At 37.3% G+C, this 25,435-nt stretch overlaps 1 protein-coding gene across 2 annotated transcripts in view; it reads right to left on the reverse strand.

Annotated features, from left to right (window-relative positions):
* jupb (junction plakoglobin b) overlaps positions 1–8,900 on the reverse strand; it is a 78,755-nt gene extending 69,855 nt beyond the window's left edge. Inside the window, exon 1 of one of the 2 annotated variants that reach the window (XM_084424212.1) lies at positions 8,743–8,900. The gene's annotated coding sequence lies outside the window, so the exon portion shown is untranslated. Of the gene's footprint in view, positions 1–1,029; positions 1,186–8,742 lie in introns of those variants that run through there. The other variant, XM_084424213.1, reaches the window with a different exon arrangement.
* Positions 8,901–25,435: the final 16,535 nt, after the last annotated feature.

A 25,435-nucleotide genomic window follows, 5' to 3' on the forward strand; every position in this document is an offset into this window, starting at 1 on the left:
ATTGCAATAATTATTTTGATTGATATTATTTTTCCCTAATTATTTACGAGAAATAAAGTTACAACTGACATATGTCAAATTGTGAGAAATAATGTTACAATTGTGAAATTTCAAATATTTCCTTTCACTTAATTCACTTTCAATTATTATTATTTTTACCTAATTAATTACATGACAAAGTTGCAACTGTGATATGAAGTCAAACTGTACGAAATAATGTTAAAATTCTGAAATATAAAACAAAAATGAATTGCAATTTCAAGAAATAAAGTAGTGAAAACTGTGAAACATAAAGCCACTATTTGAAATTACAAGTAAAATCTCAATTATGAAAAATAAAATAACAATTCCCATTTCATTCTTTTCCTCTGAGGTGGAAACAGGTTTTCATGATAGTCCAAGTGGCTACAGTGAATATGTGCACTTGTAACTGTCAGTCACACAGAAGTACACAAGTCTACATATATTTCCTGCCAAAATGCAGCTGCCGTAATCTCTCGTTCATGTTCCCAGTGATTTATTCAGCACTTCTGTTCTCTCAAATGCGGTGCTATCTACCTCTCTCTTGTTCTTTCTCTCAGACATTCTCAAAAATTGTCACCGTCTTACTCCTTTTTCCATCCATTGCTTCTCTGAGGCTGCCTTTCCTTTCCTGACGATCAAGACGGAAAAAGAAATGGGGCCGAATTATAGCCTGAGATAACAGGAACTATGCTTGTGTGAGTGTGTGTGTCTGTACGTGTGTAAGCCATGTAATAGCACCATTCTTCCTCGAGTCACACTCATGTACACAGGAAATCAGCTGGGATCTCTCACATAGAAAACTACAAGAAAATATAATGTGGTCAGAATGTAGTTCACTCACAAAGCACATAATGACAAGTTTTGCCACGCCATCGAACATAAAACTGGGTCAGCCATCAAGGAGGACACGAGCCAAAGCTGAACAGATTTTTACATTATGTAAATGGCGCGTCTAGTTGAGACCACCAGCATTAATATAAATAGCTTGGTTCGTGTGGCACTTACCAAAAACGCAAACCATACATACGGTCGGACAATCATCAGCCGCACGATCCCTGCCTTTGCTCCTCTCTCGGTTTCTGTCACAAATACTTTATCCTTTATCCTCTGTGTTCTCTAGATGTATCTGTCCGCCTCACTCAAATCCTCTCACAAACATATTCTGAACCACAGATGCTCAGTTTTCACAAGCAATCCTTTCAGAGCAAAAAAACCAGGAAGACTTTAAACTGATAAAATACAGTTTTCAAAGCAAGAACGCAAGAAATGCAGTGCATCAGAGAAAAAAGACAGCAGTTGCTATTTTACATATATGCTATTTTTTTTATATGTTTTGTATATATAGCCTATAAAACAAAAATTCTCTATATTAGTAGTGTGTCATTGTGAATGTGAACATACTCAGAAATCAGTGGATGCTTTGGGCCAGACTGATGCTCTGCTGGTGCTGGATGTCTACCAGAAAACTAGAGCAGAAATTCATCAGTATGTCAGTGTTTGGATGATGGCGGACAGTATAACAGCCAGTTGTCCATAATACAAACAAAACACAAATTACAGCAAATAAATAACAGAATTCACTTACAACAAGTGAATTTTGCCAAATACTGAAAATATTTCCACTTTAGTGATAGCAAAGCAGAGAGTAACAATAATAGGAAAGAAGGGTGAACGATATCAGGAAATTCTGTAAGCTAGACTTGAACTGGTCAGGTTAACTGGCTTGAACACACAGAATTAGCTATGCATGTGCATTGACCATCACTGCTAACACACGCATGCACTCGTGCAATAAATACGAGAGGTCAATGGAAGAAGAAGAAGAAGAAGAGCAAGGGTTTGTGGGTACTAAATAAAGGGGCAGCAATCTCCGAGCACGGACATTATGTCTAATGCAGCGTGCCGACATTCTCGTTCCTTCTTCTCCTATCAGCTCAAACAGATAAAACTAAAACTCTCAATGAAAGCATAAATTTAACCTCTTAATTGTCTCCGATTGCTTTTAGTGCCTTTTTTCCCTATCACATATTTTAGTAATCATCATAAATTAGGTATCATTTGAAAGCTTGAACACTCAAAATTCATCCTCTGAAAACCGTTTTGAAATCGGACATTGTGTTACCATGGAAACGATACTTTAAATCCTTTTAGTGGGCCACTCCCCCTAGTGGGCAGTGCCATGTTTCATATTACTACATTTATTTGAACCATGTTAGACTTTTTTAATCTTGACAAAACGCATATCGTCGGAAAGGCCTGAGACTCAATGTTCTATATTTGGTGACTGAAATGTATTAATTTGTTAAAAGAGAACGCAACCAAAAAAAATAAAAATTCAATGGAATCTGGGTGTCGCCCCGGTGGATATTTTGGGTATTACGCCAAAATAAAATCTCATAGGAACTTCAATGTTTCAACTTCAAATTTGGAACACAAGACATATGGCTTTGATTTTATAACAATTTTAGAGTAAAATTATTTTGAAATATATATATTTTGTATAAAATAAAAATGCTTAGTACAGTACATTTGCATTACAATCAACTTAATTTAATTTTTGAAGGTCTTTCTCTTCAGCAATAATCTGTATTCTTTAAAAAGAGACCAACCTTAGGTCTGTATTCCAAAGTCTTCATGAATAACAACCACTTAAGTTAGTGTGTTAAGTTAGGGGGGGGGGGGGGGGGGGGGTTAAATGTTCATTAAACGTTTTCCGTCAGAGAATGTTTCTAATTGCTATTTTCTGCCATCCGAGTCTTGGAAAGAAAATAAATGCACACAGAACCAGAGCAGCAGGGCAGGTTTCCACTGACACCGGTGCCAAAAGAATGCCACGGCAGAAGACTATGTCAAGCTCCGGCTGTAAAGAGCAGCAGGTGTCTCAGTGAAGGGCTGAAGGGGCATCGCTAGATTTCCATCACACCAGATGTGAGCGATGACTGAGAGTATAAAGGTGAAACCAGAGGGCAAACAACGTGATAACACAGCTCCCTGTCTGCAGCTCTCTGTGCATTCATTCAACAGAGCACAACATAACCCTTTCATCATTAATAAGGATTAGTTTAACATGATTTTGAGAATGGATTTGCTATGGTTTAAATATCTATGATAATTAGGGTTGCAGTCTATATTAGTTTTCCTGTGGGATTAGAGAGATTTGCATGTGTAGTGATAATGCACTGGTAAAATACTGTAAATAAAGCATATGTATCTATAAAGAAAATGTTCATCAATCTAAATATGAAAAAAAAAAAAAAATCCTTAGCATACTTGAGTCTGCCAGCAAGGGGAAGAGGAATAAAGTCTCATAAACAACTGCTGTGAGAAATCAATGTTGGGTCGCCTGTATGGCCCATAGCGCTGGAATCATTGACATTATAGACTGTCCTGTTGTTTTCTAGTTAATGCTGCATGAACGTGCGTGTGTGCATATTCGGAAATTCATTTGTCAGATCGGTTCATCATGGCATAATAAAACAACACTGGTTGAATCATTTTTGTAATAATAATAATTGTGAATCATCATATAATCAGAAATACAGCCCACAGCATCAATGTTTAAAATGAATTAGCATCTTGACTGGTTGTTTTGAATATTAACCCCAAATTTGTAATTGCTGGTTGTTTCTCACTTTTCTGCATTCGCTCTGTTGGAAACCTAGAACAACAAACATTAGGCGGATATCATTGCACGCGAAGAAGCCTTCTAGTAAGTTGGCTCTGAACTCAAGCTTGGCCAGAAGAAGTATCAATCGACCCGTCTGGATTTCCAGGGGCATCCATGGCAAATGTTGCCACTTTAACAAATAAGAAAACCAAGCTAGAAAAGCAACACTGGCATCTGGGATGTCTGCGCACTTGCTGTGAGTAGATGCCATTAAGCTGTGTGTCAATCAAAATGCCACAAAACCCACCCATCAATTATGTGAACTTGACTTGAGATTGCGTCGTAAAAGTGATCCTAATGTTGCTGATAATAAATAACTGCGCATTACTAAAGCATGCACTGAAAGGTTTGTCTTGATACAAACCAGACCTCTAAACCCCCGTTCACACCATCAATGACTTGCAGCAACAAAGTGACCTGAACTCATGCAATCTAACAAGGATCAACATCTTAGTACGATAGTGTCCGGAAGTCATTGGCTGCATCCGAATATGCACTCTACTCTACTATATGATAGGGCGAAAAACAGTATGTGAAAGACTAGTATGTCCGAATTCACAGTATTCGTAAAACAGTAGGCGAAAAGTACCTGAATGACCTGGTACTTCCGCTGAGATTCCGAAGTGCACATCCGACACTTTACTATCCCATGAGCAGAGGTGGGTAGTAACGAAGTACATTTACTTCGTTACATTTCCTTGAGTATTTTTTGGGCAAAATTTTACTTTTAAAGGAGAACTCCGGTCAATTTTAACATTGAGCTCATTTTTTTTGTAAATTTGGAGTGCTGTCAGTACAGAGAACAACGACAAAAATCGGTGTTGCCTACAACGTGTTATCCTCTTTTTAAAATTTGCACTCTGTTGACTTAAATGGGGCAAGTTTTAAACCTGCTTTTAGCCTCTTAACATCCTTGATGTGTCATTACAAGTGCCCAGCCATGTGAGTGATTCCTTCAGAGTGAACACGGGTGAATCTGACTGCAGTAGATGTGAAAGATATTAATAAAAATGATGTTATTTCAGCCAGCGCACATACCTATATTTTCTTCCTGTTTTCGGTCGAAGTCCACAGTAGTCGATTGTTGAGTTTGGGCGACTACTGTGGACTTCAACCGAAAACAGGATGTAAATACAGGTATGTGCGCTGGCTGAAATAACATAATTTTTATTCATATCTTGCACAGTTAATACATTTTACAAACAAACAGATTATTACGCCACGATACCACTACTAAAAAGTATGACCCAAACCAAAGGACAGGCAATGATTTTCAGGCTACAGATTGTCTCTTCCGTTTTTGTGGCAAAGATAGCCTATCTAATCATGAAAATAATAGTAATTTAAAGGTCCCGTTCTTCGTGATCCCATGTTTCAAACTTTAGTTAGTGTGTAATGTTGTTGTTAGAGTATAAATAATATCTGTAAAATGATAAAGCTCAAAGTTCAATGCCAAGCGAGATATTTTATTTAACAGAAGTCGCCTACAGTGAACGGCCAGTTTGGACTACATCCCTCTACTTCCTTCTTTAATGACGTCAGTAGAACAGTTTTTTGACTAACCTCCGCCCACAGGAATACACAAAAAAGGGGGCGTGGTCTTGTTGCGCTCCCACGGAGAAGAACAATAGTTGCGTTTGTAGAGTGTGTTTGTCGCCATGTCGTTGAGACGCTGTTATTTTCATTACGGAGTCCAATCACCTTTGTTTGGCCTTCCCAGGGATGCTGTAGGCCTACTTAGAGATCAATGGTTACAATTTATGCGCATGCGCATGCCAGTCTCCACGTTATGGTAAGAGGCGTGACCATTCCGGGCAACGTGCGCTAAGCTGCTGTCGAATCACAACGTACATGAACCGCTGGCACAATCAGAACTCGTTACGTATTTCTGAAGGAGGGACTTCATAGAACAAGGAAGTCATCAGCCCGTTCTTAGGACAGTGAAAACAGCGGTATACAGATAAGTAAATTGTGTGAAAAATACAGTGTTTTTTTACACGCGAAACATGAACACATGTTATATTGCACACTGTAAACACAATCAAAGCTTCAAGAACACACGAAAAACGGGACTTTTAAATGTAAATAATCTAAATAATAACATGTTATATGTATATATATATATATGTATATATATATATATATATATATATATATTATTTATATTGTTTTATATTCATTACATTCATACTATAGACCGTAATTATAGTGGTTGCAAAGTATTTACCTATTCAAAAGTACCTAGTACCTACTCAGACAATGTGGATGTCATTTTCATAAAGAGTTTGTCATGCATTTGGGCAGCGAGGCTCCCAGGCTTCCATTAATAATTTATGGCCATGATATACTCATGGCAAAGTTCTTTTTCATTCTTCGCTTAGGGGTAAAAAGAAGTTTGAAATGCCTGTTCAGCCGTATACTGTCCCGACGTCACCTACTCTGATGAGAGTGCCGCTCAGATAAATATGCAAATATGCGCAGCACGCCTTCCTTTAATAACAAAATAAACACCACAAAAATGACAGCGGTGAAAAAACAGCAGTTAAGAAAGTACCTGATCATAGCGATGTGGATATGTTTACAAAAGCAATTCGGCAGTTCAGTCAAGTCACGTCTCGTTTATTTAGGCCTATACGTCACTTTCTACAATATACTGCTTTAAAGCAAGCAGCTTTACAGTATTAAACATGAAAAACAGTGTTTAGGCCCGTTTACACCAAGAAAGATAACTATATTAGCGTCCACAGCAGCAGATGATACCGTTCTGTTTATTATAAGCGTGTGCTTGTCTGTCACTTTAAATGTTCGAGTTTGTTACAGCAGGATTGATTCTGATTGGCTGCCAATGTTTTTATCGTTCGTCAGCTGGATAAAATCATTCTGAAAGTGATTCCAACAATAGCGTTTCTTTGTGCCGTTATCGTTAAAGCTGTGGTGTGAACTCTGCTATTGATATTGAGAACAATTTTTAGAACTATATCTTTATCGTTATCTTTATAGTTGTCGTCCTTGGTGTGAACGGGCCTCAAGTCTTGCTTTCAATTCGAATTACAACATACATTTCTACTATAAAGCAGCTCTCCAGTTTGTTCATGTTTCTACTCGCATCTGACCTTGACAGAGTGAACAGAAGAAATAAACCAGAGAAGATTTCCACGTCAAAGAAGGTGGAGCCTCAGAGCCACACCTACCTATTATGTTATCGCTACGTACCAATGGCTGTTCAAAGGTGTTCACTAGCTGGAGCAAATTATTCGGGAAAGTTCGCTTTGGCAAGCTGATTCAAATTCCTGAAACAAACTCCAAACAAACTTCGTTTTGGCCTGATTTAGTACAAAATTATGACACACCAGTTCATTCTTCAATTTCGCTTGAATTATATCGGGGTCTTTAGGTGTGGAGACAGTGACCAACAACCTGATACAGCTGGATACCGCAGCAGAGAAGAAACATAAAAACCAACAGCACAACAACTATTATGTATTCGCTGCAAATGTGAACGGGGCTTACGTTTAGAAGCAGTTTAATTCAGTTAAATCACTCTAACTCCAACAAAAACACAAACACTCACTCACAACATCTGCGTTTGTGAATCTTTGTTAGGAGTAGGCCTAGAACCTCAATTATTGATAATCATAGTCACAAAAATATGTAGCTTACTAATAATGTACAAAGGGTCTGTGCTACCGCACTGGGGCCCTCACTCGATGGGGGCCCCGCGGTGAACGGAAGTTACTGATCGCGATCGAACGGACCAAGGGGGATGCTTAAGCCCTAATTGTACATAGTTATTTTACAGAGTGTATCAGTTGAGAGGCGTTTTGTTTCATGTCATTAAAAAATAGAAACATTTTTTAAATTATCAAAAGATTTCTAAAGACGCCCAATCACAAGGCGTTTAGCGTGGATTTTCGTCTTCACATTGCCACAGAAATCAACGTCATGATGATAGCACACATAGGCTAAAAGATGTATTTTAGAGAGCGCTTCATCTGGAAAACATCTGTTGTGTACATAAACATCTGATAAACATCTTTTAAAAAGCAGTTTTACCATAAACATCTTAAAGACGGTTTCTAAATGTCTATCTAATGACAGAAAACGTCTTAGAGATGATGAAAAAACGCACATCAAATAGACGTCTCCGAGATGTATGTGTGCTATCGAATAAAGTGAAATCACTAGCTAAAATACAATCAAACACTCAAATAGTAGCTACACCCACCTAATTTGCAAATTTACGTTTATCATGATTTGTTAAAACGATAAATGATTAGCTATTTAACATAGGAATCAAACCCATATATGCTAAAAATTCAGCTAGCATAAATTCGTAGGCTACAGTTTTTAATATTCGAGGTTTTTAGTTGAGCAGGATTTTGTTATAGCCTACCCCGATACGCTCTCACACATTTCAAACGCGATAACGATTTCACGCAATTTTTCTGCGGTCTACGGGCATCTAACGGAGTTGACTTAGATAATGAACCGGTTTCACCAGACTCTGATCATATAAGACAAACTTACAATTTGGTCATTTAACAATCATATAAACGGAACGATCTCGCATTAAGCTCGGCATGTGTCAGTATCTGCACTGAACTAACGTGAGCTCAAAGTTTCTCAGAGGTTGAACATGCAAAACCCGGTAACATTATAATATCGATTCAATATAATATAATAATATACTGCAGAAGAGCGCAATATATAATTTGGGGGATGAAATTATGCAACATCGCCCGAATTTTCGCTGATCTATCGAGTGTGACGAACTCCGCTGGGCTTTAAAACAGCTTCCCTGTGTCATGTTTGATATAGAAGTGCTCCGTTATAGAACACGAGCACAAAAATAAGAAATAAAGCAATAAACGCTTAAACATCAGGATCCCTTACCGATATGACAAAAGCAAACTCTAAAGATGCTTCATGTGCAAACGGCGTCCTGTGAAGCGCATTATAAGGTTCATATAACGGGAGAAGGGTGGCTTCCGCGGTCGCCAGGGCAAAGTCATCATTTAAATGAGTGAGCATGCATCAGCAGACTTATTTACCTTACAGAATGATCTCAATCCACTAGCGAATGTGTCTCCAAAAAAAAAATCAGCTCGTGAATCCCTTCTCCGGCCCCAAGTCCCTCCGTCCACTCTTATCCAAGTCTGGCAAACGTTGAGCAAGAGTCTGACAGCAGCGGAACCCTCCGTGAAGTCTCCGGTTGCACGAGCGAACGAGTGGGCGGGACCTCTAGCGGTTCAGTTTCGACACAATCGGTAATTATTTGAGGATTCTGGCGCATCTATTGCGGATGACGGGCAGTAATGCTTGGCTTGCCTAGAGATAGACATCAAGAGAGTCATGTGTGATTTAAGGTTCATGTTGCTGCGCCAATTGGTTTGACCACCCTATATGATTTGTATGGGCTCTGGTAATATTTCAACTTAATTATAGCCTATATATATAAAAATCCAGAAAATGTTCATATTTATTTATTTAATAAATAATATAGCATTTTTTTATAGCATATTAAAATGTTCTGAATTATATATATATATATATATATATATATATATAGGCCTATATATATATAATTCAGAAATGTTTTATATTTATTTATTTAATTATATATATATATATATATATATATATAGGCCTATATATATATAATTCAGAAATGTTTTATATTTATTTATTTAATTATATATATATATATATATAAATATATAATTCAGAACATTTTAATATTTATTTATTTAATAAATAATATAGCATATATATATATATATATATATATATATATATATATTATATATATATATATATATATATATATATATATAATTGAAAATGTTTATATTTATTTATTTAATAAATAATATAGCCTATATATATATATTAAATAAATATTAAAATTTTCTGAATTATATATATATATATATATATATATATATATATATATATATATATATATATATATATATATATATATATATATATATATATACAGGGTGGGCCATTTATATGGATACACCGTAATAACATGGGAATGGTTGGTGATATTAAAGTCCTGTTTGTGGCTTCTAAATGGCCACCATGGTCACCACCCATCTTGAGGAGTTTGCCCCCTCACATATACTAATGTGCCACAAACAGGACTTTAATATCACCAACCATTCCCATGTTATTACGGTGTATCCATATACAGTCCCTGACAAAAGTCTTGTCGCTTATCTATTTTGTAGAAACACCCGCTATTAACCTGACTTTTAATTAATCAATTGGTGTTAGAAATAGCTCATATGAAAAGCTAAAACCCTCCTAAATGATGTTTAATGCACTGAAATAAATTAGTTTCACTGAAAAAAGATTTATCATTTAATCAAGACAGAAAGGTAAAATTTTGGCAAGACAAAAGTTTTGTCGCCTATACAGAAATTGAACAAATTTACTGCAAATACAAAAATATGTCAGCAAATTAAGTAGTGGTGCTGTGAGATCCAAATTTAATATCTTGTATGACTTCCATGAGCTTGAAGGACTGCATCCATGCGGTTTGGCAAGGATTCATACAATTTATTGATGAAGTCATCAGGAATAGCAAAGAAAGCAGTCTTGCATGCCTCCCAGAGTTCATCAATATTCTTTGGTTTCGTCTTCCATGCTTCCTCTTTCATCCTACCCCACATATGCTCAATGATGCTCATGTCTGGTGACTGGGCTGGCCAATCCTGGAGCATCTTGATCTTCTTCGCCTTGAGGAACTTTGATGTGGAGATGGAAGTATGCGATGGAGCACCATCCTGCTGCAGAATTTGGCCTCTTTTATGGTTGGGAATATAAGAGGTAGCTAAGATTTCATGGTATTTTAGACTATTGATGTTGCCTTCCACCCTGCAGATCTCTCACACACCCCCATACTAAATGTAACCCCAGACCATGATTTTTCCACCACCAAACTTCACTGTTTTCTGGGTGAATCTCGGATCCATGCGGGCTCCAGTAGGTCTCCTGCAATATTTGCGGCGACTGTGGTGTAATTCAACAGAAGATTCATCTGAAAAATCCACCTTCTTCCACTTTTCCAGCGTCCATCCTTTTAGCAGGCTGTGGGCCTTGGCAAATGCCACACGGTTTTTCAATTGTCTTTTGTTTAGTGCTGGCTTCTGGGCACTGATTCGACCATGGAGGCCATTTCGAGACAGAATCCGACAAACTGTTCTGGTTGACACAGGAACTTCAGGTGACCAGGTCTTGTGGAGCTCTGCTGCAGTGGAAAATGGGCTGGCCTTGGATTTTCGAGCCAACAAACGGTCCTCTCGAGCAGTTGTCTTGCGGGGTCTGCCTGACCTGGGTTTGTCAAAAACATCTCCAGTGTCTTCAAATGTTTTTTTTTATCCTCTGTACTTGACGCTGAGACACATTGAAGGTGTCTGCCACATCAGCAGTGGATCTGGTCTTCAGCCTCTTGATAATCAAAACTTTAGTCTCAGGGTGAATCTTAGGCATGTTTGCAGAGGTCTAGTTGCAGTTGATGTGAAGGTCTAGTGTACTGGGGTTGTTTTTATACACACCTGAGACCTAATTGATCCATTATTAGTCACAGGTCAAGCTCATATGACAAGGCGACAAAACTTTTGTCTTGCCAAAATTTGACCTTTCTGTCTTGATTAAATGATAAATCTTTTTTCAGTGAAACTAATTTATTTCAGTGCATTAAACATCATTTGGGAGGGTTTTAGCTTTTCATATGAGCTATTTCTAACACCAATTGATTAATTAAAATTCAGGTTAATAGCGGGTGTTTCTACAAAATAGATAAGCGACAAGACTTTTGTCAGGGACTGTAAATGGCCCACCCTGTATATATATAATTTATTAAATAAATAAATCTAAAACATTTCTGAATACCCCACAACATTAAGCACATAGTCGGCCTTTTACCCCCAACACATCTCATTTCCCACTTCATGCATTAAAAGTCTATAGGCCTATTAATTGTTTTTTTTTTTTTACACAACTTACTATGGAACAACATACTATTGTTATCTATTGCTTATGTGCACATTACATTATTACAAAATAAATAAAAAATACAAATTAAATATAGTAAATTGTCATATTTATTTTAAGCTGAAGTTGAATATTTGCAAATTCACAGAAGAACAGCTATACTCTTTTATTTGTTTCACTAGTTTCTGCATTTATATCATGGCTTATTGCCACCAGCCTGCCACCAACAGGAGCCCTTTTGCAATGACTTCCAAAAAATTCCATATGCCAATTTGAATAAAATTACTGCACTTATTAATCCATATTTGTGTATTTGCCAATTTACATTTGTGTTCAATTGTTGAGCACAAAAGTTATTCCCCTCAATAAATATTGCAAAATAGACTATAAAATAATGATATTAGTTGCCTGTTTCTGCACCTCATTGTTTAAACATCTGAATGATTTCACTTCTGGTTAACGTCGTCTCATAAGGGTGGACCCCAAATTGATATGGCCAAAGATGACGGGGTTCAGTGAAGAGTGAAAGACTGTGCTCATTTTTATGAGGCCGTTTTAAATTTTAAATGATCTAGTCCAGCAGGGACATGACAAAATGCTTGGTTGCATTTGAAAATATTATAATTAAGATGAAATAAATGGAATATTTCATTATACAGAAGATACACTCTTACATCTATATCAAAATATATAAAAAATAAAGTTTCCTTATTGTTTCCAATGAGAACCTTTAACATTCCTGGAACCTTTCCATTGAACAAAAGGTTCTTTATTGTGGAAAAAAGTTGGTTCTTTTAAGGACTGATCAACTGACATTAGGTTCATTGGGGAATCAAATGTTTCTTTATGGCATCACTTCATGTGAAAACCCCTATTTGGAACCTTAATTTTTATGAGTGCATCAACATCTAAATTCTGCACAAATACTACTGCACTGTAACAAAAAAAGAAAAAGAAAAGTTGCTGCCTTAAATTTTCTAAGTGCAATCAACTTGAATTTTTAAGTCATTACAACTTAAATTACATTAGACTTAAAAAATTTGTTGAATCTTGTATATAAAAAAAGTTGAAATTGCTTAACTTATTTTGATGAGTTGAAGCAATGTAAAAACATATGTTGTAATAACTTATTGACCATATAATGTTTTACAGTGTGAAGGACTGAGAGATGATTGACTCTGCCCAAGAATGACTCTTTCGTTGAATGGGTCTGATCTGTTCTCAAAGGAAGACATCTGTTATCTCGTCTTTCCCACATAATTTAAACATTAAGAAAGAAATAATTTAGCAGAATCAATGATGTCCAATAAATCAAAGTCTGATTTATTTTTATCTCTTCAGAGCATCCCATCTCAAGACCTCATGTTAACCAAATCAGACAGACGTCGTCTCTTCACTCGGCTTAACTCTAGTTAAAGCCGATGCAACTACAAGATTGTGCAAAACGCCACATTTTGGAAGAAACAAAATCCAAGGCTTCAATTTGCCACTGAGGAAAATCATTTTCTTTACCACTTCTTTTTAACACTCAACTGCTGTGGCTATCATCGCACCAACTAAAAAAAAACAACAGGTTATTACAAAAAAAGATATTGGACATGGAGAATTCTGCTGCTTAAAAAAACACTGCTTGAAAGAAGAGAATCTGGGATCCAGTTTTCTAAGCACCAGGATAATACAGTAATAAAGCTCATTATATCAAGAGTTTCTGTCTAAGAGCCTGTTAAAGGTTATTCTAATCACCACTGCTTGAAACCCACAGCCACAGTTTTGAGGTGCTCCATGTTCTCCATGATTACCGAGACACAAATGCACATTTTCTCTTATTTAAGTAACTCCCTCAGCTGTCTGGGGCATAATGAAAGCCCTCCACTGTTGTTGCCATGGTGAAAACTATAATTCCTGCCACTTTTGATTTCTTGGGTTTTAAAACCCATTTCCTGCACTTGAAAGTTGTCAAATTTCTGTCCGAAGCCAATCAGCTAGAAGTCTTACAATAATTGCACCCTTTGCAACTAAATTTTCTCCTTCTCCTATATGATTCTGCCACTGAAAATTTGCATACGCATTGTTTTTTTGTTCTTTTTAACCTAAATGTACACAGAGGATATCATTAAGAATTTCCGAAAGAGCTCTGAGAGAGAACTTCACATATGTGGTCTTGAAGTCTGCTAATTTATTCAGTTGATATATCCTCTCAAGACATCAAAACACGCACTTAATGATCCATCAATGCATAAACAATATTCTGGATAAAAACAGTCTTGTCTGCTTCCAGTGAGACCCAAATCAATCAACCATCACCAGAACAAACACTGGTACACGCTGCCTAAACATAGCCTAGTGTTGCCAAGGAGAAGCTTCCTCCACATGCTGCAAAACATCCCTAGTGCTTTCCATGATTAATACATTTCTCCAATTACCAGTCGCCCTTATTGAGACAATTGTCATCACAATTCACAGAGCTGCTTTCAACCAATTCATCTCAGCAGGCTCGCAGAGATAATCTTGCACTGCAACATTTACATGGAAGTTTAATATACAGTATAGCTCTAAGTCAGGCATTTATACATGAAGATGTGTAACAGATATAGTAGAGATTTTCATGTTACATGAAAAAAATTATTGTCAACTACATACATAAGCTACATAGAAATACACTACCATTCAAAAGTTTGGGTTTGTAAAATGTTTTAATGTTTTTGAAAGAAGTCACCAAGGCTACATTTATTTGATCAAAGATACCATTATATTGTAAAATACACTGCCCGAAAAAAGGGTGAAAAAGTGGCTGTTTGGAATTAAATAGGCAAATGCTTAAGAGTCTATGAAGATCTTGACCAAAAACTGATGCACCTCTTGATAACAACAACGTTTTTGGCCAAGATCTTGTATTGTCAATGCAAGAGTCCAGCACTCTGTAAAGTCTCCTCCAGCACATCCCAAAGACTTTCAGTGAATTTAAGGTCTGCCAATTCATGTGTGAAAATGATTCTTCATGCTCCTTCACAACCATTCTTTCACAATCTGAGCCTGATGAATCTTGACATTGGCTTGGAATCCTGGAATATGGCCATGTGTCTTCCTACATGTTTGATTAAGAAATTAAAAGCTATACACACTCCATCAATAAGGGTTAGAAGAACTGTTGCCAAACATATAACATGCTAGAAACATAGTAATCATTGCAATAATGATCCAATCATAGACTCTTAAAGGAGCTGTATGTAAGAAATGTATTTCAATTAATCATCAAATGGCCCTGATATGTCACTAGACATTAAAGTCCCTGTAAAGGCAATTCTACAAAAAAATTCTAAACACATTATAAGTGCTAGAAATGTATTGCTAAAACATGTTACAAAGACTGAGAACTGTGAAGTACTAAATTGTGGAGTTAGACCGTTTAACAGTTTTTCACCCTTGCTGTGAGCCGGATTTTTTGGGCGGGGCTAAAACGGGGGCTCGATGACGCACTGCGACCCCCTGAGCTTGATTGGGCCCCTACTTGATGACGCACGGAGTCACTAAGCCTATCGCTCAATCGCGAGTTACTATCAGACAGCCTGCAGTTTGCTAGCTACTATGCCCACGGCTCTGGCTATGCCTTCGTCATGTAAATACGTATTCACTGGATGCAATCACTTAGAAAACAGATCGGTGTCCTTATTTAAATTTCCGAAAAATGATCATATCAAGAGGAGGTGGATTTATCTTGAGAAGAGCTAACGTTACCTTGATGGAGAGCTGATGATCACCACCACACCGCCTCTGTAGAGATCAGGATAGTTTACTTTCGTTGGAGACAACTGGAATTCACTGATAATCCGCTGTTACTGGTGAATGGGGCCGAACCGACTATCTCCCGCTGTCCGCTTCGGCCTTCATCCTCCCGTCGCGCCGACATGCACGAGCTGTGCGCGAGTCATATTTCCCGCGAGTGGGCGTGGTTTCAGCGCAGCCAGCGGACACGCCCCCAGCGTTTGAGAGCTGAGACTACTGCTCATTTTTTCGAGATTTTGATAGCTTATTTTATTTACTTGGCGGCTTTTTTAATCATTGAAATTGGGCTGGGTGGCTAATAACACATTTTTCGGTGGTATGACAAACTCAGAACACATACTTAATTTTGACTTTACAGGGACTTTAAGAAATCATGTTCATTTCAAATACTTATATCACTGACAACAGTAGTCCGGCCAGGATATTGTCATTTAAAAAGTGAAGTTGCAGCCCTCAACTGATGTTGATGTTGTCATGTTCTGTTTTGGCCTGAAGCGCCACCCTCCACCTATCTACCAATCACGAAGTCAGTAGTGTTTCGGCATCCGGGTTGCCAGCTCAGCTCTAGTTACCACAGCTGCAGCTACAAACGTTCCTGCTGGATCCTGCAGCCTATCTGGCAACCTCGAGTCAGTGGGGAGGGGGAGGGGATACACCGCTCTACAGTAATTTGAAAGTGATTGCAGTACCAGTTTTGGCCACAATCTTACATACGGCTCCTTTAAGCATTTGCCTATTAAAATGTTTTGGCCGGGCAGTGTATTATTACAATTTTAAATAACTGTTATCCATTTGAATAAACTACAAAATGTAATGTATTCCTGTGATGATATACTCCAGTCTTCAGTATCACATGATCCCTCAGAAATAATTCTAATATGCTTATCTCTCATTATTATAAATGTTGAAAACAGCCGTGTTGCATATGCTTTTTTATGAAAATTGCAAAAAAACAAAACAATTTTAGTCAATTTAATGTCCTTAATGCTGAATAAAACCTAAACTTTAGATTGCATTATTATATTCTGATTTCTATATGTTATAGATCTATATGATCTATATGGCTTTTTTGCCATAATTTGTGGAATATGTAACAAGCTAAAATTGTGCAGGCCAAACTTGCAGACTTGTTTTGCAATTTGCAGGACAATCTGGGCGATCCTGCAGAATAGATTTCAACATGGTAAAATGTGTTTAATTGACCTAAAAGCACAACGATCTTATTATAAACTGAAAACATAGTCAAATGAACCATTATATTTATCCTAATTAACAAATACATAAGTGGCGGAGTACTTTCTGACGAGTTTTAAAAAATAAAATCTGAGAAAATATCAGAGAACCTTCAAAATCATGTACCAGAACTCCAAAGGGAGAAAAACAAACTTTGTTTTACCCGTCTGTTCACATCACTTTCGTGTAACGCTCTTTCATAATTACTAAACGATGTGTTTAGTGCAAAAGATCATTAGCGCCAAACACAAGGTGAGGCAGTGACATTTCATCTCATGTTATGTCAGCTTGAAAGAAAATTGCGAAGCCTTGTTTCAGGAAATTAGCTTCCAGGGGGATGTGAGAACGTTTGATTGTAGATGAAAGAGAGCGATATATTGAAATGGAAATGTGTCTGGCTGACTGTGGACGTGGATTTTGCCCCTCGGGGATGAATAAAACACATGCATTCAGCAATCTCTCTATTTGCACATAAAAGCCTATGCGCGTCTCTATATGTGTGCTTTATTTGTTTATCTCTACATTTGCAGAGGAGACAAAGCCGTAGTTTTATTACATCCTCTGCCAATATTAACCACTAATTTGCTCAATAATTTGTGGACATTTACCTCACATAGCCCACTCTGACCGTCTGTTCTACTGTGTGACCAGCGTTTGATTTATGCTACAAACAATAAGAAAATACAGCCAAAACAACATTCAGGCAAAATAACAAATGTGCATTTCCCCCCTCAGAGCCCAACGTTCAGCAAGTACCCTGCTCATCATTACACTGGCATTCAGGCTCTGTTATAGATCCACTGTGAGCAGACAGATGGGTAATATAGTAGGCTACACATCTGTCGGGTATCTCAGAGGTATGAGGAGTCTCTTTGCCACCTACAGAATGGGACGTCTTCGGTGTAGTTAGTACATACAGTTCCCTACACATGTCCATTTATGCTGATATTTTGGACAATATAAGCATAAATAACTATTTTGTGATAAATGCATTGTTAAGAAACAACATAGACCATGAGTTTCCTAGACGGTGGTTCGTGAACCCCTGGGGTTTTTGAGGGAACTGCAGGTGTTTATGAGTTGATGAAAATCTTGTAATAGCTTTACATGCATCCAAGGTAAAAAAAAACACTTTAATTTTCTCATAATATACATCGCACATCACCTAATTTCCCTAAAAGTCTGAAAACGGTTTGTTTGAAGATTATGGCTGAATCCGAAATCGCCCCTAAACCCTCAATCAGACTATTCCCTATGTTAGTCCACTAACACAGTTCACTTGAAGGAGTGAATTAAAAACAAGTGAGTGAATTCGGACAGCCGTTGAGAGTACATCGGCTGTACACTCGTTATTGCGATGCATTGTACGGACAACGTCCACTATGGTTTCGGACGCCACTACAAATGGCCGTCCCCTCAAATAATGCCCTATTTAAGGGGATAAGGGGCGATTTCGGATTCAGCGTATGTCTCTCTAAACTCCTTTCCACCAGCCTACTCTGCTCTGATTGGTCAGACGGCTAAGTCTGTTGTGATTGGTCTACCGCTTACAGCTAGTGTCAGATCATATTTGAACTTCAGCTCCGGATCTTCCTCAGCACTGTGATACGAAGAGGAACGATTGCGTCCGTTTTTCCATATCAAATCCGGCACGAGTCCTCATTCTTTTATAGAGCACGCAAAGTGGATTTGCAGTCTTCTCGACATGTCGACAACACGAACCAAACTCTTCCAGCCCTCAGCTACACTGTAAAAAAAATCTGTTACATTTACGGAAAAAAAGAAATTTCCGGTACAGTACAATACAGTAGCAACATTTTAGGTTTTACAGATTTAACTTAAAATTTACAGTAATAACCTTATTTCATCATCTGGTATAATGTTAATTTACCGACCTATTGAAGTATTAATATCTGTTTTGTACCATGGTAATACACTGACAATCAACAATCACAGCAGTAATAAGAGTCACATGATCAATCAAAGCTCATCACAAGTAGTTCTTCTACAAGAAGGTTAATATTAATATATTTAGAAGGTGCACAGTGTCATTCACACAAACATTAAACACCATCATGGTAACATACATGACATTTTAAAAATACAATAAACATTAATTTAATAACATTAAATGTAACATAAAACCCTAATGTACATAACTGATTATAAAAAAACGAAGAAAACTATGACGAAACATAGTTATTTCAACAAAAATATATCAAATGTGAAGTGTCACGCAGGGAATTGTGGGAATGTCAATTTACGTTTTTTCACTGTAAATTATACAATGACTTGTTCGGTTTTACTTAAATGTAACGGTATTTTACAGTAAAATAACATTAAATGTACCATTAGATCTATCACAGTTATTTACCGTATAATAATAAGGAAACTTTTTGTTAACCAATTAACAGTTTTTCACTGTAGCATTTTTACAGTCCTTTACTGTTAAAATCACGATCATTTTTTACAGTGTACAACTACAGTTTTGGAGGGCGGGTCAAAGTCGGCATTGTTCGCAGACAGCCAATGAAGACTGGAAGGATGTCATTATGCAAATTTGTTACATTGTTACATGTTACAGGAAGTGAGACTGGAATTGCTGACGACTTGTTTTGGCAGTTCAGAATCGATTCTTTTAGGAAACAATAACTTTATTTGTCGTGCACTTTGATCTGTAAAACTTTGCAGACCTTTTACATTCACAAACAGCTATATTGCACTACATAGAAGGTAATAATCAAAAAAGTATAATAGAGGCACTTTAAATAATGAATTTAGAACATTGAAAAAATTCCAAAGCAATTTGTAAACCATCCCAAAAGGAATATTTTGGGTTCAGTATGAATTACGCTCAGCATATTTTGACATAGTGTTAAAAAAAAACTATTCTAAATTTTTTTTGTAAAAGCCCAAAATGAGGTTTCAGTGAAGTAGCCTACTCAAAATGGAAGTAAATGGGGACAATTTACTGGATTTAAAAAATAAATAATAATTTCATTAATGTACTTACATTTTTCTATTAAAATGTGTATTATTGAGCTATAAATCAATTGTTTTAGGCTTTGTAGCATTCCGTTATCATTGCTACAAAGTTGTAAAATTGGATATAACTTTACACAGGAAAGCGATTTATCAGACTAAAATCATGTTAACACACATCTGTCTTGTGGCTAAACTTAAACTGAGTATTTTCAATGATAACTGCAAGTTCCTTCAACACATTTTTACCAGGAAATAATAATGATTTACTTTGATATCCAAAACCCCAATTTGAAACAGTTTTAAGGCACTGCACACTATATCGTTATAATAGAAAAAAAAAAAAAATTCTGTTATCTTAAAGCTTTAACAAACTGTCTGACACTTTATTTACAGTGACTCACAAATGAGAAAATTAATAAGTGATTCATCCTAAGGAGACAGTAACATTAGAGACGCAAAATTCCCAAAACAACTATATGGACCAAACAGACCTTTGTTTGTCCTCGCCATCAAAAGGACAGAGACAGTTTCAGATGGATTGTGGGTTAAACCGGAATGAGTCAGACAATGTTCCTCTTACAGTTTCCCCTGTTTAAAACAGCCTCCAGTGCTGCTAGAATATGTCGCACAGCCAAACACTTATCCGCAAGGACACACAGAGAGCACAGTGTTAAAAGGGGAGACAGAGAAGTCAATTATATATGTTACATAAAAGCCATTGTTCCTTTAACATACTGGGACTATAAAACAATACAGCCTTAAAAAGAAGTTCAAGTTGTAACAGTCATTGCTCAGTACAATCAAGAGACAATAAACCTGATATATATATTGAATAAATCCTGAACACTGTGGCATTTCAAATCATGTCAAATGTATAATAGTTTTATTATTATTAATAAAAAAAAAATTTTTTATGAAAAAACTCAAAATTCCTCATTTTAATAAAATAGCCTACTGACCCCAAATAAAATAATAAAAATGTATATAAAAAATTTAATAATATACATTTAATATATATTAAATTATAATAATTGAATACAATATTTTCTATTATTTAATATAAAATATTATTTTAAATAACATTAAATTATAATTTTTTGTTTTTGTTTTTACTCATTTAAAAAAAAATCTAAATTGATCATGACCAATTGATTATGACATTAACATGACTGCAATCACACAAATGCAAATGTATATCCGATCAAGCTATTGTGTACTTGTAAGAAAAACTTTAAACAGCTTTTAAAACTTGGACTTTGTCATGGTCTTACTTTTCCATTATGTTCGTGATTTGATTCTCCATGCTCTTTTTTCCCCTCGCCGGTACGTTTAAAGCATTTAAATATAGCCGAGCTGAGTGTAGCTGAGCTTTGATGAGGTTGAATGTGAAAGTGCTCTTCACAGAGGAGAACACTGCATTATGGGATAAATGCGGCTGTACATTGGGGCTGCTCTCACACAAAAGCCGTCGCTGACAATGGCTGAGGGAAGGTAACTGGATGTACGTAAACACAAACACACACACACACACACACACACACACACACTTTGCAGAGTGGCAGCTGGGCTCATCTGCCCGGCAGGGATAACGAAACAAAGACGGACGAGAGAAAAGCAGCAACGGACGGGCATGAAAACGATTAAATAAACTTGGTTGGTATAGAGCACCAAAGGAGTCGCGCGCATACAAGTGCGAATGTGTTTGCATGTATAAAAAAGGGGGGAAATGCATGTTGTATGAAATATGTTAGAAGAGAGAGAGAGAGAGAGAGAGAGAGAGAGAGAGAGAGAGAGAGAGAGAGAGAGAGAGAGAGAGAGAGAGAATGACAGTGAGGGGGTGGGGAGGGAGAACGAGAGAGGCACAAAAAAAAATCACAAAGGATTCTGTGGCGAGAGAGATTGCTGTAGCCATAGAGCAGCACAAGCAATGGAATATGCAGGCCTGTTACAGCCTCGGGGCTTCTGGGTAAATAGAGAGAGCATAGCAGGATTGGCCTGGTTTGCTCTATGGCTTACCTAACACTATTGTGAATGCAGATCTGCGCCGTTTTCAGAAACAGGTTCAGTTCCATTCAGATTCAATTCAATTCAGATATGCTTTTCACTTTAAATAGCTAATCTTTTTTCTGAAAAGTTCCTGCAACATAAAAGATGTCAAGCTCACAGCCATATTATTGGAGCATTGACATTATGAAGAAATTATCAGTGGGAGTATGAGATTGTATTTAAGATATGAAAGATTTGCACTAATTAGTGTTTGTCTAGTCATGCATCACGTCTTCTGTTGCTCATGCTGAGAGTGATGTGTTTGTTCAAATATGTATCTGTAAATATTAAACTTCAATTATGCTATGAATGATTCCTCAAAAATCATGTGTCTTGTTGAAAATTGTCACCTGATGGACAATAAAAGTTTGTTTTACCATAGAATTACATTGACGGAAGGTCCAGATCCATATGTAGAGACCAGAATATTACAAAGGTGGGCTCTTTTGATGTATTAGTTACCATCTAAAAACCATCCAGAAGATCTTAGCAACCACATAGCAACACCCTGGAAACAGCAATGGCAGTTTTGCATTGGCGAACACCATTTATATTTTCTTCAGAAAATGTAAACAGACTTGGGCCAGTAATACCCTAGCAACCACATAGCAACAGGCTTAAAAACATATGCATTATAGAAATTGGCAACAGCCCACAACACTAAAATCATGGTGGTCAAGTTTTGCATTTACGAACACCACTCACATTATTTTCAGAAAATGTAAATAGACTTGGGTCAGTAGACAACCACCTAGTAACCACCCAAAATACCTTAGCAACCACATAGCAACACCCTGGCAACGGCCAACACTTACATCTTCTTTAGGAAATGTAAACAAACTTGGGCTAGTAGAAAACCATCTAGCAACCACCCCAAATACCTTAGCAACCACATAGCAACACCTTGGCAACGGCCCACAACACCTGACATCGTGGAAATCAAGTTTTGCATTGGCAAACAAACACACACATTTTATTTAGGAAATGTAAACAGACTTGGGCTAGTAGACAAGCACATAGCAGCCACCCAAAATACCTTAGCAACCACATAACAACACCATAGCAACGGCCCACAACACGTAACATCATGGCAATAAACTTTAGCATTGGTGAACAACACTCACATTTTCTTTAGGATATGTAAACAGACTTGGGCTAGTAGACAACCACCTAGCAACCACCCAAAAATACCTTAGCGACCACATAGCAACAGGCTAAAAAATTGATGGCAATGAGATTTGCACGAGCAACCACCACTCACATAATCTTACATTTTTTAAGTAAAAAAACAAAAATGTTTGTATATGGCTGGTTGACCCAAAAGAGCCTGAAATGATGAGTCAAATGCCTGACTGTATATGTGTGGCTCTAATGCAATGTGACATACATCACAAAAGGTTTGATTCAAACATACATCCAGCACTGTGAATTGCCTCTGTAGATGAAAACATGTGGCCATTATGGACGTTGCAAGCGTGCTGCTATTGTTCGAAACCATTTTGTCATTGTTGACTGTGCCGCTCACTCTCTGTCAATTGTAGCAATAATGGATGGTGCATTCAGAGGAAAATGTGAACCAGAGAAACAAAAATAAATACAGCAATGTCATTTTAGGCATATTCAGAGTTGCTGGAGATAAAGGGTGGGAACTACAGGGATTTTACTTTTGTTGGTATTATAATTTGCATGAATGCAGACTCGTGAACATTTTGACCTTTTAAAGCAAGCAATGTTTCTAATAACAGGCCTCATAGATAACAGAATAAAGATGTTAACATTTACTGAAGAATATGTGAGGAGTGTACGATTGTGCAAAACTCAACGGCATTATGTTAGGGTGCTGTGGGTGGTTGTCACCGATTGGCATCAAAGCAGAAGATAACTCAAACCATTTCGATAATGCAGAAGTTAACATTTGCATTTCCCAAACTTAGCACCACTAATAAACCTGCAGGGAGTCACAGGAAAGAAGAAAGGCAACAGATAAAAAACATATTTTGCTCTTTTCCACGGCAGTGCTGACGGCTTAGAGAGTTTCTTTCCTTCAAGCACACACAGTAGAGACGCTTATATCCTCTGGGAGAGAAGAACATTTACAGAACAGCAAACATTTCATGAGTCTCTAATGGCATCCTCAGCATTGACAGATTGACAGGAAAGGTAAAGAAAATGATAATGACCTCCTCAGACATAATGAAAGTACTCATGGCTCTCTTAGCGATAATAGATTATCCTCTTTAACAGCTGCTTTACTTCTCGCGTATGAGAAACTGTCAAAATTTTATTAATATGGAGAGAGGTCTCAACTTTAAGAGGGTAAAGCTGTAACAGTTACTTCATGGTTCATATCTTTTCAAAGACTATTACATTATAGAAAGCAATGTCTCTGATAAAGCTAATTATAACCGTATGTGTAAAACAGAGACATATATTTTCAATTATCTTATAACATTGACTGCATAAATAAACGATTTTAAACTAATTTCAGCAAATATTAATGGTACATTAACATTATGACAGAATTGCCATAATTATGATAAACAGATAGACGAACTATCTGAACGGATGGATGGACAGACAGACGGACAGAGGGACAGACAGACGGAGGGAAAAATGGACAGACAGACATACAGATGGACGGAGGGACAGACAGATAGAGGGATGATGGATGGATGAATGGACAAACAGACAGACAGATAAATGGACGGAGGGACAGACAGACAGACAGACAGACAGACAGACAGATAGATGGATGAATGGACAAACAGACAGACAGATAAATGGATGGAGGGACAGATAGACAGACAGATGGATGGATGAATGGACAAACAGACAGACAGATAAATGGACGGCGGGACAGATAGACAGACAGATAAATGGACGGCGGGACAGATAGACTAACAGATGGATGGGTGAATGGACAAACAGATGAATGGATGAATGGACAAACAGACAGACAGATAAATGGACGGAGGGACAGACAGATGGATGGATGAATGGACAAACAGACAGACAGATAAATGGACGGCAGGACAGATAGACAGACAGATGGATGGATGAATGGACAAACAGATGAATGGATGAATGGACAAACAGACAGACAGATAAATGGACGGAGGGACAGACAGACAGACAGATAGATGGATGAATGGACAGACAGACAGATAAATGGACGGAGGTACAGACAGACAGACAGACAGATGGATGGATGAATGGACAAACAGACAGACAGATAAATGGACGGCAGGACAGATAGACAGACAGATGGATGGATGAATGGACAAACAGATGAATGGATGAATGGACAAACAGACAGACAGATAAATGGACGGAGGGACAGACAGACAGACAGACAGATATATGGATGAATGGACAAACAGACAGACAGATAAATGGACGGAGAGACAGATAGACAGACAGATGGATGGATGAATGGAAAAACAGATGAATGGATGAATGGACAAACAGACAGACAGATAAATGGACGGAGGGACAGACAGACTGATAGATGGATGAATGGACAAACAGATAAATGGACGGAGGGACAGACTGACAAATTGATTGACATACAGATAGATGGACGGACAGACAGATAGAAAGATAGACATACGGATGGAGGGACATACAGACAGATAGATGAATGGATGGATGGATGACAGACAGACAGTTAAATAGACAGACAAAAGGAAGAAC

This window comes from Rutilus rutilus (genome assembly GCF_951802725.1).
Source record: "Rutilus rutilus genome assembly, chromosome: 11".
Lineage (NCBI taxonomy): Eukaryota > Metazoa > Chordata > Actinopteri > Cypriniformes > Leuciscidae > Rutilus > Rutilus rutilus.